At 39.4% G+C, this 13,332-nt stretch overlaps 1 long non-coding RNA gene across 1 annotated transcript; it reads left to right on the top strand.

Moving 5' to 3' along the window:
• The first annotated feature begins 451 nt into the window (after positions 1-451).
• Positions 452-5,419, top strand: LOC127349891 (uncharacterized). Its single transcript, XR_007880441.1, has 3 exons — positions 452-708; positions 1,301-1,374; positions 3,905-5,419. It is a non-coding gene; the product is annotated as an uncharacterized LOC127349891 (long non-coding RNA).
• Positions 5,420-13,332: the final 7,913 nt, after the last annotated feature.

Below are 13,332 nucleotides of genomic sequence, written 5' to 3'. Positions count from 1 at the left end.
GCTGTGCCAAAAAACATTATAAAAATAATTTCCGTCAACTGGCAATATAAACAGAGCGAGTGTTTATTCCCTCCAGCCATGTGTTGGGAGTATTTAGAGAGTTGCACCCCCCAGAAAAAGCTTTTACCTCTTCCCCTTTATGAAGACCCAGCAATTACTCTGGTTTGCTGACACCCTGAATACCAATACAACAATGCCTCTTCTTTCTCAGCCTCCCCCCTCCCCGCACACACATCTTCCTACCACCCTCCCCGCCCAAACACCCCACTCCACCCTCCTTATTCCCCTCCTCAAATACAAAGTTGCCCGTGGTTGCCATGGCTACCGCAGGAGTTCATAAATCCAAGCGCAGAGGGACCCTTCATTCCTTGAAATTATCAGGAGGATTTTTTTTTCTTTTGGGGAGGGGGGCGGTGGGGTGCGAGGGGGGTGATCTACAAGACATGGGATGAAGGATTTGGATGAAGGGAGGTAGAGAGGATAGAGTGTGGAGAGGCAGGGAGGAAGCCCATCCCTCTCCTCCACCACGTGCCCCGCTGAAGCAGATGGCGCTGTGTGGCTCTGCCATGCCGCCACGATCGCCTTCTGAGGACTGCTGCCATAAGGAGGCAGGTTAGTAGGAGATTTGGGGTGACAGTGTTTGGCATGGGCTACAAAGTGAAGATGTAGGGAGGGAGAAAGCGCTTGGTGCCTTGGGCTGACACAAAGGTAAGCTGCTGTTATGTTTCTGTCTCTGTGATTTAGTGCCCATGTGGCACAAATGGCAAGCAAAGGTAGCTTTCGGGTTCAGGGTGCATTTTAGTTGATGATAAACTAGTTCAATGGTTTCATCTTTCAGTGATCAAAGACTGTGGATACACAGTTCTACTCCTTACTATATTTTCCCACATAAACCACAGATGCATTTTAATACATAGCTGCTTTACATCTGTGCTCAACTCTTCAACTGAAATTTGGTTTCTGTTGCATTTATGCTTGAAATTGATTACCACGTTAATTTGACACACATGAAAACACTATTACATTATTATCAAGACAAGCATCAGATTCTACTGTACATCGCGTGTATCTGCATCTCATTTGGTTGTAAATCAACTTAAGTGCTTTACACCACAAAGGTAAATTAGTTTGTGGCATAAAACACAAATGTAAACCCAATTTTCTCTGTTTGTTAATATTATAATTTCTCTGATTAGTTTAATATTATATTTAATATTCCAAGTTACGTTCTTGTCAGAATTTGTTTTGCCTGCATTAAGGGTTTGTTTTCTGTTTCTACACTTCTCCTTGATCATCAAAGAATTTCCAAGAAGCAGTAAGGAGGAGTAACAACATCGTCTGTGTGATAAGAAGTAGCATGGGCTTTTGGAAAAGGTTTGAGAAACACAAAATGTTACATGTTGCACCTAAAAACACTGGTTATTGTGATATCAACAGGTGATTAAATACTCCTCTTTCTTAAATTTAAATTGTTGCATGACAGAGTGAATGTAGAATCTGGTATGTGTTGCTATGAATTATTTTTATATAATGTTACACCTTTTGTATTGTGCACATTGCCCCCTCTGTCTTGTCCCTACACTTATTCCTCGCTTGGGGGCTAATAAAGTTGTTGTATATTATTTTGCCATCATTCAGCCAAAAGTGAAAACATAATTTGAGACTGACCCTGACCAATTACATCCATTCTGAAATCCTGTGCCAGGAGATGACAGGCCAGCCTCGGTGAGAACATTGTGTACAGGCCTGAGTGTGGGGGTGGAGATGTGGTTGGGGTGGATGGGTTTGTGAGGGGGTACAGGGTGGAGGGATGGCGGGTTAGATCGAGGGGCGGTAAGAGAGGGGTGTAGGGGGTCATCTGCCTGAATACTCCTGCACACATCCTGACATGCTGTATCCGTCAGTCTCCCTCCCTCTTGCTGTCACATGCAAACACTCATGCGCACATTAGCCTCCCACATGCATTAAACCCATCTGCAGTCTGTGCCTTCTGCACACACGTTAACAGCATAATCACTCCAAAAAACATGAAACACACACATCTGTAGCTTTTGATGCACTGCCTCACACAAGCACACATATACACTGGCTTTCCAGCACACTCTGTGTGCTGTATGCACCAATACACTCTTAAACACACACACAAATGCACGCATAGACACACCAGCCCCTCTCAATCCGTGGCCTGGAAGAATGGAGCCAGTGTGCAGTGAGGCAGCCAGCAGACAAGGGCAGGGCCAGGGTTTTGTAGGGGCATGTGTGTGTGAGAGTGTGTGTTGGGGGTGGAGAGGGCTTGGAAATGTGGGTAGGTTTTGGGAGGGGCCCTGGTCTATACGTCTGAAATGCATTTAAGTAAATAGACAGAGTCACAAATAGAATCTGAGACATTCTGAGAGTCATAGTATGACAAACTGGGAGATCTGTGGTTGCATCTACAGTACAAAGCCCACAAAGGATGTGAGAGTTGATCTTTACAGGCCAGTTTGGGAATAAATTATTAAAATCACAAATGTTTCCATGCTAAATTTAGCAGCTTGTCTAAAAGCAGCCCTCAAAGGATTCAAGCAAAAAAACTGCCTTTAAAGAAATATGAACGCAAAATGAAAATTCTGTCATTGTCTTCTCATCTACTTGTCAGCTGAAACTCCACTGAACTTCACAGAACCAGCAAACACAGCAAGTTAATACCCATTGGTCTATCTCAGCCGTAGCGAATTATTATTATTTTTATTATTATTTTCTGAGCACATAATGACTAGAATGCACAGCCTAGAACAGGGATCTCAAACTGCTGGACAGGATTTACAGCCCTCCATTCCAGCCTCCTCCCTTCTGCCTACAACATGATGTCAATAATATAATATATTCCATTACTTTTTTTATTATAGTTGTTTCATATACATTTAAACTACTGTTAATATATTAGGTGAACACATACACTTTTTGTTCTGAAATCCTACAAACTTTACCTGATGAAATTTCCGTTCTGGTGCCTTCAAAATTTATTTTTTCCCTTGCTCTAAATTTTGAAGGTACTTTAGAGTCAGCCTCTTAACCTGTCACAGTCATACTTCTACTCCAACATTTAACTGTGATTAAGCTTATAAAACTAAATCTGACTTCACTATGTCAGTGTTTCTTTTAACTTTTAAGCCATTTAGCTGACACTGTTATACGAAGCTGCTTGCACTGTGTGAGCAGGGATGTTAATGGGTTTTGCTCAAGGACACTTCAGCAGGACACACTCTCACAGGCCCAAAACCTGATGTTTCGAGGGCTATATCTCTGACCCCTTTCCATTCAGCTGCCCTACATGTCATTTTAAACTCTATAAAAACCAAAAGAAGTAGTCATTTATTTCTCAACTATAAATTCTTATGCTATGATGTCACTAAACATAACTGTAAGTAAATGTACAGCAAATTCAATTTATATTCTTTCAGTTTGGATTCTGTTTTAATCTTTTGTCATTATCTGTGTTTATGACATAGTTTTACTCACTAATCACCATTAAAGGGGACAATAACACTGAATTCCTCAGTGCAATTTGTTGTATCAGGAATACCTACATTACATCTTCCACTGGGAGCAGCAGAGCCATTACAGGTGTTGATCAAAATGACTAGAATATTGTTAACACAACCACACTACATTTTCCTATGCAGTTATATATTACAGAAATCTTGCAGAGGGGGTTATACTGTGTGTTTTTGAAAAGCTTCAAAGTTCATACAACCCAGGTTTCAATTCAAGAAAGAAAACCACCAAACTGCAGGTGTTCTCTAAAACAACAGCCTTGTTCTGCAACATTTTCCAATGTAGATTGATAGATATTTTTCTCATTCACACTGAGTTTGTTGCATTTTATGATTATGTAAGTTCACATTTCGTGGTATTTTGACAGGAATGAAGACAAAGTCTGTGGAAGGCAGTTTCCTCAGAGGGAGGGGCCAGAACTGTATGTGTGGGGAAATTCTGGGTCAATCAATAACCCCTGATTTTCCAACTCGTACCAACGACTTTGAGAATGACATGGTTGGTTTTTGTGTGTACCATCACTTCCATGTGGCACCATGCTGCCAGAACAGTTTGCTGTATGAAAGGACTTGAACAAAACTTGCAGATGTGTCTTTGTATTACTGATAAAAGAAAAAAAAACAGTCACTTACAATAACAATAACGTTATCCAGGGTAGAATTGTTTTTACAGCGTGGTTAATGTATCATTAGTGATGAATTTGGTTTTAGATATAAATATAATCGCTGAATCTATACACTAAATATGTTTTATGACTTTGAATATACACCTTTGTAAGAAGGCTGATGAATTTGCAGTGCTGCTTCCAATCATTCTGCCATTATGCCTCATCATTTCACTCACTGCTCTTTTCAGAGAAGCAGATGTGAATGAGTCTGTGTGTGTGCATACACTGTTTGTGGTTGAAAGTGTGTGTATGAGAGAGAGAGAGAGAGAGAGAGAGAGAGAGAGAGAGAGAGAGAGAGAGAGAGAAAGACAGAGAGAGAGAGTTAGCCAAATAGCCCTCTCTTTTGAAACCCAGAGGGCCTGGCTGACTCCAGTCTCCAACATGGCCGCCATAAATCAGTGAGAGAAGGAGCTAAGTTAATTGCACAGGCATTTATGAAGGAGAAAGCCTTGATTTACTCCAAAAGCTTTACATCTCCCCTGTGGATGTGGAGTGATGAAAGGAGTGGAGCAAGGGAAAATGGGAGGAGGGGCACGGTGGTGGGGACAGGGATAGCACATGCGGGGTGTGAACAAAGTTCACTTGCAGCATATTAGATAAGCTGATTGGTGAACTAGATTGTGGACAGATATTCATCTATTGCCTTGGGAATAATTATCAAAACTTGATAGAAGTCAGGGTGACTTTGGTTTAGATAGGAAATGTTGATTATGGAGTCAAATAACTGGATATTGGATGTGCAAGTTATCTGACATTTGCATAATGTAAATACTTTGAAACAAACATAGGCATGTAACAATTAGGTGCAGTCTATGTATCTAGTCCTCCCGCTTGACAAAGGTTTACATTCAATTTCTTCAAGGAAAAGCAGGCCCTCACACACTAGAGGTGGACAGCATTGTACTTTTTCTGACATTTTTGTGGTACTGGTACTTTAGTAGTATTAGTATTCTTATTTTGAGAGTATTAACAATTTGAACCCATTACATTTCAAAAGAGGAATCTTGTAATGTGTGTATTGTTGATTATATTTACCTGCCACCACACAATCATGCAAAAGCTACAATAACCTTAAATTATGATGCATTATTGTAGTTTCATTTACATCTCATTGTATGAGGTTGTTATTGTATGTCTAGTGCTGCCTGAACCGTCTGCATTTTTACAATATGTCAAGTTTGTCATTGCAATAAAAATGTTTGAATGGCCATTAAACTGAATTTGTTCTCATTTTAATACAGTAATAGATTTCAATGGATGATTAAACTTTTAATTTGAATGTATTTTTACATTCTGGTGTCGTGTTGTGCATCATATTGTAATGTTTAATGCTCTTCAGTGGTGGGTAAGCTTTGTCAATTAACTTCTCCAGAGAAGTTTGATCAAGGTTACACCCCATGGTTATTCAGTATACAGCAGTAACGGTGGGTGTGTTTCATCTGCACCATGCATGTTTTTTAACACTGGTCTAACATGGTTGCTACTGAAATATGCCCTTGCTCTGTTACGGACTGACACCACAAAATGTGATATTTGCCACTGATGATTCAGACTGCTGGAAAAATGGCAACTATCAACTCTGGCTGCATTGGATTGGATATCTTGACATGATATCACATTGTTGGTGAATTGTCTTCAGGCATAAGATGAATACACCACTGAACAAAAAATGGGCGGATAGATGAAAGGTGAAAGCTATTTTAAACAGTTTAAGGTGGGTGTTTTTGTAGTCTAGACTCTGGCTGAAACTTCATCCTCTCGTTGAGAGCTGCCTAAATGTGTTAACATTTGGTTACACATACTATGCATCCATCTTTGCTAATTAGTAGTGGTAACAAACTTTGGATAAGGACATGCTGCTACCCGGACCTCCACAAAGAAACCACAAGTGAACAAGTTTGAAGAGTTCCCAGGCTTTCTGAACATCTGTTTTATCCACAAAGAGACAGATTAGCACTTAACCCCACTTCTCCCCTTTCCTCCACATTTAGCAGCGCCAGCTACTGTCTAGCTCACAAGCTTCTTTCCTGTGTGATGATGCTATCAAGGTTTCGACTGCCTTTTGGCAGCTGTGTGCTGCATACAGCCCTCTCTCTCACACACACATAGTGAAAAAGAAGGTGGAAGTGGTGGGGAACCGTTGAGACCGTGGTTTTGAAGGTAGGCCTATGTGGCTGCTGATGGGAAACATTCGTTACAATAGGGTAGAAAAAGCTGTAGCCGCTGCATAAGAAGACAGAAATAGTGAATCAAGTTGGCATTAGGAGGGCAAGACAAACGAAAAAGAGTAAAAGAGTGAAAGAGAAAGCTGTATATTTTTACCACGTTTTAATAATGGGTTTTAGATCAGTTTTTTTACTCCGGATTTTAGTAGTTAAATGTTACATATAATGAGTAAAATTACAATTTTACTTGCACTTGTTTGCCTTAGCAGTCATATCATTATATACACGTTTTGATGTTTGTTAAGCAATGTTTTTAGCTGGAGCTCAATTTTTACAAAATATCACCAGCATAAAATGTTTTTGCTGAAAAACTACAGTTTTTATATGTAGATTTTGACTGATAACAGAGATGTTAAAAATTGTTATTGAAATAAAACTGACCTTTCCTCAAAATATGCCTGCTACATGTCTTAACCAGAATCAGATGAGAAGGGTGCATCATTTTAATATCTGTTCATCCAGAACGGTACAAAGATATATATAAAAATTGTAGATACGTATATCTTGTTGGAAGTACTAGCGTGCAGGTATACAGGTTACGGTCTTAAATGCCGGTTTTACTAATCTACCAAGGTGGCATTATTACACAGGAGATGAAGTCACAACTTCCAAAATGTGGAAAGAAATCAGGCAACAAACATGGAACACTGCTAGTTAGTATATTTCTGTGACTTTAATATGTGGCCAATGCAGTGTAGGGAAACTGACATGCAGTTGAAATCTTAAAAGTTCCAAATTTAATCATTTATAAATTCACAACACTGTTCTTCTGTGGAGTTATTATATTCCAATTCACCACTGGACTCCAGCAGTGCTGCCACACATGGCAAGTGTAAAAAAATCACTAATATATCTTGATCCATTCTGCAGCGTGGACACAGACACTGACACTGTATTTGTGAAAAAACATACTCATTCAAGTAATTATAGCCAACAGTGTTACAGATTCTATGTATGAAAGAGGCTTCTATCATGAACTACTAAACTTCGCTGTTTTCCACTGCACCATAAAAAAACCATTCACATCACTTTTGGCAGGAAGCCACAGAAAATATGGAATACTGCAAACAAGGCCTTCTATTTCAGAAAGTAATTAATTTTAAAGTCCAACGTTCATCATCATATCGTATGATGGTGTCTGTCGAATCATTATTATTTTGTCAAAGCCTGGTCTTACATCACCTCCTGTCATTTTAGAGATACTCTTATTTGTTCCCATTATGTGCAATCAATCACTGTATGAGAAGAGTTGTCACTTTCGTGCCATATCTCTTTGTGAAAGAAAAAGTCCTCAAATGCCTCTTTTAAACGAAGCTGTGACCTCAATAGAGAAATCTGCAATCCTTCCTCCTCCACTGTGCGCGCCGTGTTCTCAGGTGCTTGAATCCCTTTAGTTTTACTCCAGAGGGGATTTGAACAGCATGAATATGGATGTGACGATGATGAACTCGATGATGAAGGTAGTTTGGTCTTCCTTCAGATAAGCGCTAATCGCATTTGGGGACCATGGCGGCAGAGCTAGGTGTAAACTTGGCCAGCGGCATTATGCGGATGGGGGGTGCTGGGTATGAGTGAAGGTGCTTTTGTGTGTGTGTGTGTGTGTGTGTGTGTGTGTGTAGATGGGTTAAAGAATCGCTCACCGCTGCCTTGAAACACTCACCCAGAAAGGGAGCAGTGGGTGGGGTGGAGGATGTTATCTGAGCACACGTAATCCCAAACTAGGGATTGATCTCTTGACTCCTCCCCCCTCGCTCCTTTCTTCCTCTCTCCTCTTCTCTCCTTCCTCCTCCTCCTCCCTCCTCCCCTCATCCCAGAGTTTGATTTGATTCCATTGAATGTCGCTTCGTGCTGACGAAGCAGCGGGATGAGGGGTTATAATTAGCCTAGATATCCTTGTTCATATTCAAATTTCACATCTAATCTCGCTGCGGATTTCTAACGAGGAAACAGGATTGGCTTGCCCATTCCTATCACAAGATGTGATAGGTAACATCACCTAGCAACAGAGTAAACCACATCTCCCTCAGTTTGTTTAATTCGATTGTTGGCATTGTGGGCTCAGCATTTGTGAAGGTATACCTGCCCTGACACACTCTAAAATATTATTTCTGTCTTTTAAAGGCTTTATTAAATTTTCTAGCTCTTCATAGCCCAAATTAAGTCACATTAAATTTAATAAATTTCATTTCAAGTGGTTTCTCTTGGTTAAAGATGAACTCAAATTTGAGTTCTTCTCACTCTTTGTGTAAAGGACTACAAACAATAATGATACTGTAGCTATTATGCATGCTCAAACCATTTTTTGACATATTTTTGGATACAGAATCTCAGTTTCAACCTGGGTTGGTGTGTTAGACTGGAGCATATTATACTGTCTATCCAACCATTTTCACACAAGACTTTAGGCAGGACCTTTATTATACAATTAAGGTTATAATCACCTCAGAAAGTGGAAGATAGCGAGGTAGGCTAATTAACTTCCATTCAGAAAATGTAAGCTAGTTAGCCCAGCTCATCAACATTAGCACTGATTGCCACTACACATTACTTTTTGTAAATGTTTGTTCAATACCTGCCTGTACACTCAATTTCAATTAAATTTTATTTGAACAGCACCACATCATAACATCATCATATATATATATATAGTGCAGGTCGAGACTGTGCTCCTCATAAAATTATTTATTGAGACCCAACAATTTGCACCATGACCAAGTGTTCCAACATTGTTAAAATTACAATTATTATAATTTCAAAATTCCAAATGACTATGATTGTCTCCTAATGCATTTCAGTTTACCAACACATTGCTCACCTATTGAAATTTGTTGAAATAAAATCAGCACAAACACTTCACAACCTTCAACCCCCCAGTTTATCTTTATCCTTAACAATTTACCATATTCCGTGCTGATATCAGGCCTATTTTATTCAGCACAGGGTTGACTCTTCTCTGAGGCAGGGGTTGTGTCACAAGGATGCAGTGAAGCTTGCTTGACGTGTATATAAAAAAAAAACGCTCCACTCACCTCAGGGTGTGTGGTGCATCCATGGCGTATGGCCTACATGCTCGCTCAAGCATAAGCCGATGTAGCCTCTGCCTCCCTGGCGCTGCAACTCAGAGTTTGTCATTTATCTCAGATGGGTTTTTATAATGCGCTGGAAGAAAATTCAATGTTTTGGGACTGAGGGTCACACAGTGGCAATCTAAAAAGATATTTGTATGCATTACATGTATTAAAGTTAACCACTGTGTTATGCATTTAGATTCAAAACCTCTAGTTGATGCTTTTAACTAGAGCGACTTCGACCGAATGCTACATTGGAATGAGTTTTACTTCTAGTTCTCCAACACTAAACGCAACCACTACTGGGGACTGTGTCAGAGCCAGAGCAGCTCCTTATTATAAATGAAAATTTTAGCAACACAGATATGTAGCGTTGCTAAAATGTTCAGTTGTAACAAGGAAGTGGAAGGTAAGGAAATAAGAACTTTAATAGGAAGGTGTATTTTTTAGTTAAACACAGGAGCAAGTAGAGAAGGAACATATGGGGGTGGGATTCAAGGGAGGAGAAGAAAGCACAGGACATGAATAATTTCTTGAAGAGCTGAGTCTACTGGTTATGATGAAAAATAAGCAGCAATTTTAAATAACCTTGTTTTCTCTTGTTTACTTTATTTTTTATCCCCTTGATCTGATTTTTAGAGACACTTTCATCCCTTCTGAGGCAGTTTAAATACACCATAAAACAATATTTTATCTTTAAATATAGACAAATATGTAGTTCATCTGTACAACTAATGTGTTTTGTTTTAACATCCCACACTTCTTTGCAACTGGACATTTAACTGCAGATCTTACAGTAGAGGATGGAGCTGTTTTAATCTCTCTATTTCCAGTGTCATTGTATCTAGTTATAACTTACCAAATACTCCTAAAACTCCTTATAGTTAGTACTCCTAATCATCAAGGATAATTTATTTGCTTCATCATTTTTACATTTATAGTGATTTTTATCAACGTGCACGACCATTTTTATTCTGTACTTAGTTTCTGATCCTGCTGACATACACCCTCAGACTATCTTGACGCAAAAACTCCACCCATCCAGTCTTCCAAGTAGGTCACAGCATCCATGAAGAATGCTTTACAAACGCTAACTGGCCAATGTGTGATAAAAGCATGTCAGCATAGCTTAATCGGTATAGAAGCTTTTCTATAATCACAAGGTCACAAGTTTATCTTCCATCCTCAGCTCCAGTTTATTCGGGAAATAGAACCCCACACCTGCTCGTGCTCCAAGAAGTCACTCTGGAGAACAACATCATGTTAACTTCTTACACACAAAAAGACATATCCTACTGATATGACTCCTTCAACACCATCACATATATTGAGTTTGTCATGTAGAGACCAAAACAATTTGAACGATTGTTATTTGAACCGGATAGTCTGTCACAGTGTTCACTATTTGTTCCTGTTTGAAGCAGCAAGATGAAAACTCCACATAGACAGAAGCCACCTTGTGCCATGGCCCGTGCCAGTTTAAATCTCTTTCACCCACTGATTGACAGCAACGACATTTCATGGTTGGGAGGCATTCATTCTGAGTGCTTTGTCTCAAGCTTGACCTATCACCGTGTCCTTCCCCCATGAAGTGTTTGAACATTTTTCTTGATGTTTCATGTCATCTTTGGGTTTTGACTTTAGACATTCTTTCTTTATGCCAATTTTTTGGCTGTCCATTACTGGAATAGGTCAGAAAATAGACAAAGGTACTTGGCACCACAACCTGATGGGGTCAGTGGTTTGATTTTCACTTGATCTTAAATGGTATAGGCACATATACAGTAATCAGTTAGTTTGTTGTGTCCGCTTTTTTAGCACGTTAGATTACTTTCCTCACATTCTCAAACCATGTTCACATCCCTTTTTATCATAGCTGGATAACTCAACCAGTTGAGCTACATTAGACACATCTACAACTACATCTACCTGCTAAAGTGTCCTTGAACAAGACATTCTCTCTACTCACGAGTAAAATCACTTGTAATAAATAGGGAAAACAGAAAATAGATGCACTTTATGCACCTTCTTCACACAAACAGCAACAGAGTCCAAATAATCTATCGAAGTGACATCACTTCAAAATGAAAACTGTCATTAGTCTTAGTTCTACTCCTAGTTTTAAGATAAAAAACGGTATCTCTCTAATCCTGATGATTTGATTACACAGCTACACTTGCCTCTACAGTAATGGTAAATAAAAACAATTTTCTATTGTAACAATACAGTTGGTCATCGACCTCAACAGTGAACTGTCTACCCTGAATGTCTTGGTGATATGCAGTTCATACTGTGTGGCTTATTCTCTGCTATGTTAATGATGACGTGACTCTTGTGTAACAGCTACTTGTTTCACAGCTCCATGGCTTTGTAGAGTCTTGAGCATGAATGGTCACAGTTTTAATTGACTGTTAAGTAACTGCTGTTCCATTACAGTTGACTAAATCATATAAACTTAATCTTCTTGTCAGTGAATTCTTTTCTGTGCTAAAATTTAATATGGCATATTTTAACAGTATGGAAACAATTGCCCATCTTTATATTTTTCCCATTCTGCCACTTGCACTGCCCTAATTTATCCACGTTTTGACCTGACCACATCACATCTGTGATTCATACCCGAGGCTTCCTGATTACAGATTCGTTTTCAGGCAGCTCGTCAGATCGCCTATACACGGATCACAGGATAATTGGGTACTGCCAATTATTTTGATGCATTGCATGTGATGAGGAAGAGGTTGATTCTGTCTCTGTCCCTCCTGCAAAATAGCACAAATCAATATCCACACAACTCTGGCCATTATGAAAATGCCGTGTGTACTCCTGCATGACAATACAAGCTCAAAACACACCAAGGAATGGGTTTGTGTGAAGTGGAAGGATTAGGAATTTATATATGTTAGATCAAATTTTTAGGTTAAATGGATAAGAAAGGAATCCTTTTAGAGCACATCAACATCAGGTCTAGTGACAACAAAATGGCATGTATTTTATTTAACTTTTAAAAAGTTCACCGCCAACACTCAAAAGCACACCACAATAATGCAATTAGCTACAGAGATGGGTGACGCCAAGCCTTCAGTCAGAATTAGAGGATAAATCTCATCTCTTCACTCTAAGAAGCCAAAAATAAGCGACCAATTCTTCTGTGCTGATGTAAAATATCTTTGGATTTCCTCGCACTGAAGTTATTTCAGATGTTGTGACTGGTTGTGAGTGATTGTGATAATGATACACATGCAAATTCAAATGTAACATGTCTTCAATAAGTCTTGATCCTATGCAAACTATTTTCTGTTGGAATTCACAATTACAAAAATGTGCATTCACATGGAACTTTGTACACGAATGTAAATATGCAGAAACAAAAAGTAGACAAGCATGGCTTCTTTTCTTTTCCTCTAAACACATCCTCTGTCTCTCATGTTCAACATGCACTCTCTCACCTTTTCTGTCTGCCTGTCCTTCAACATGCTGTACATACCTTGTCACATTCTTTACTTCCACTGTCTATTGACAGGTCAGTATATATTGACACAGTCACATGCACACTCTTTCATTCAAAGTGATTATTGAGTATTGATTACACTGTATATAAACACCACTATATCAAAATACAGTGTAGTGTATTTCCTCTGAGCAGGGTTTTTTCTCTTTCTTTCTTTTTTTGTTCCTTGTCATGTATCTGAACAGTCTGGGTCCTGTAGGAGACTTAATGGAGTGTGTCTTTTCCAGGCTTTGGGAGTCGACTCCTTGCTGTTAATGCAGTGAGAGAGGAGCAGAGGAGCGGCCGGGCGAGCAAAGACAGCCGCCGCCTCACACCGGGTAACTGACT

This window comes from Dicentrarchus labrax, unplaced genomic scaffold (assembly GCF_905237075.1).
Source record: "Dicentrarchus labrax unplaced genomic scaffold, dlabrax2021, whole genome shotgun sequence".
Lineage (NCBI taxonomy): Eukaryota > Metazoa > Chordata > Actinopteri > Moronidae > Dicentrarchus > Dicentrarchus labrax.
Note: the sequence above shows the minus strand (reverse complement) of the source record. Positions and strands in the feature narration are given on the sequence as shown.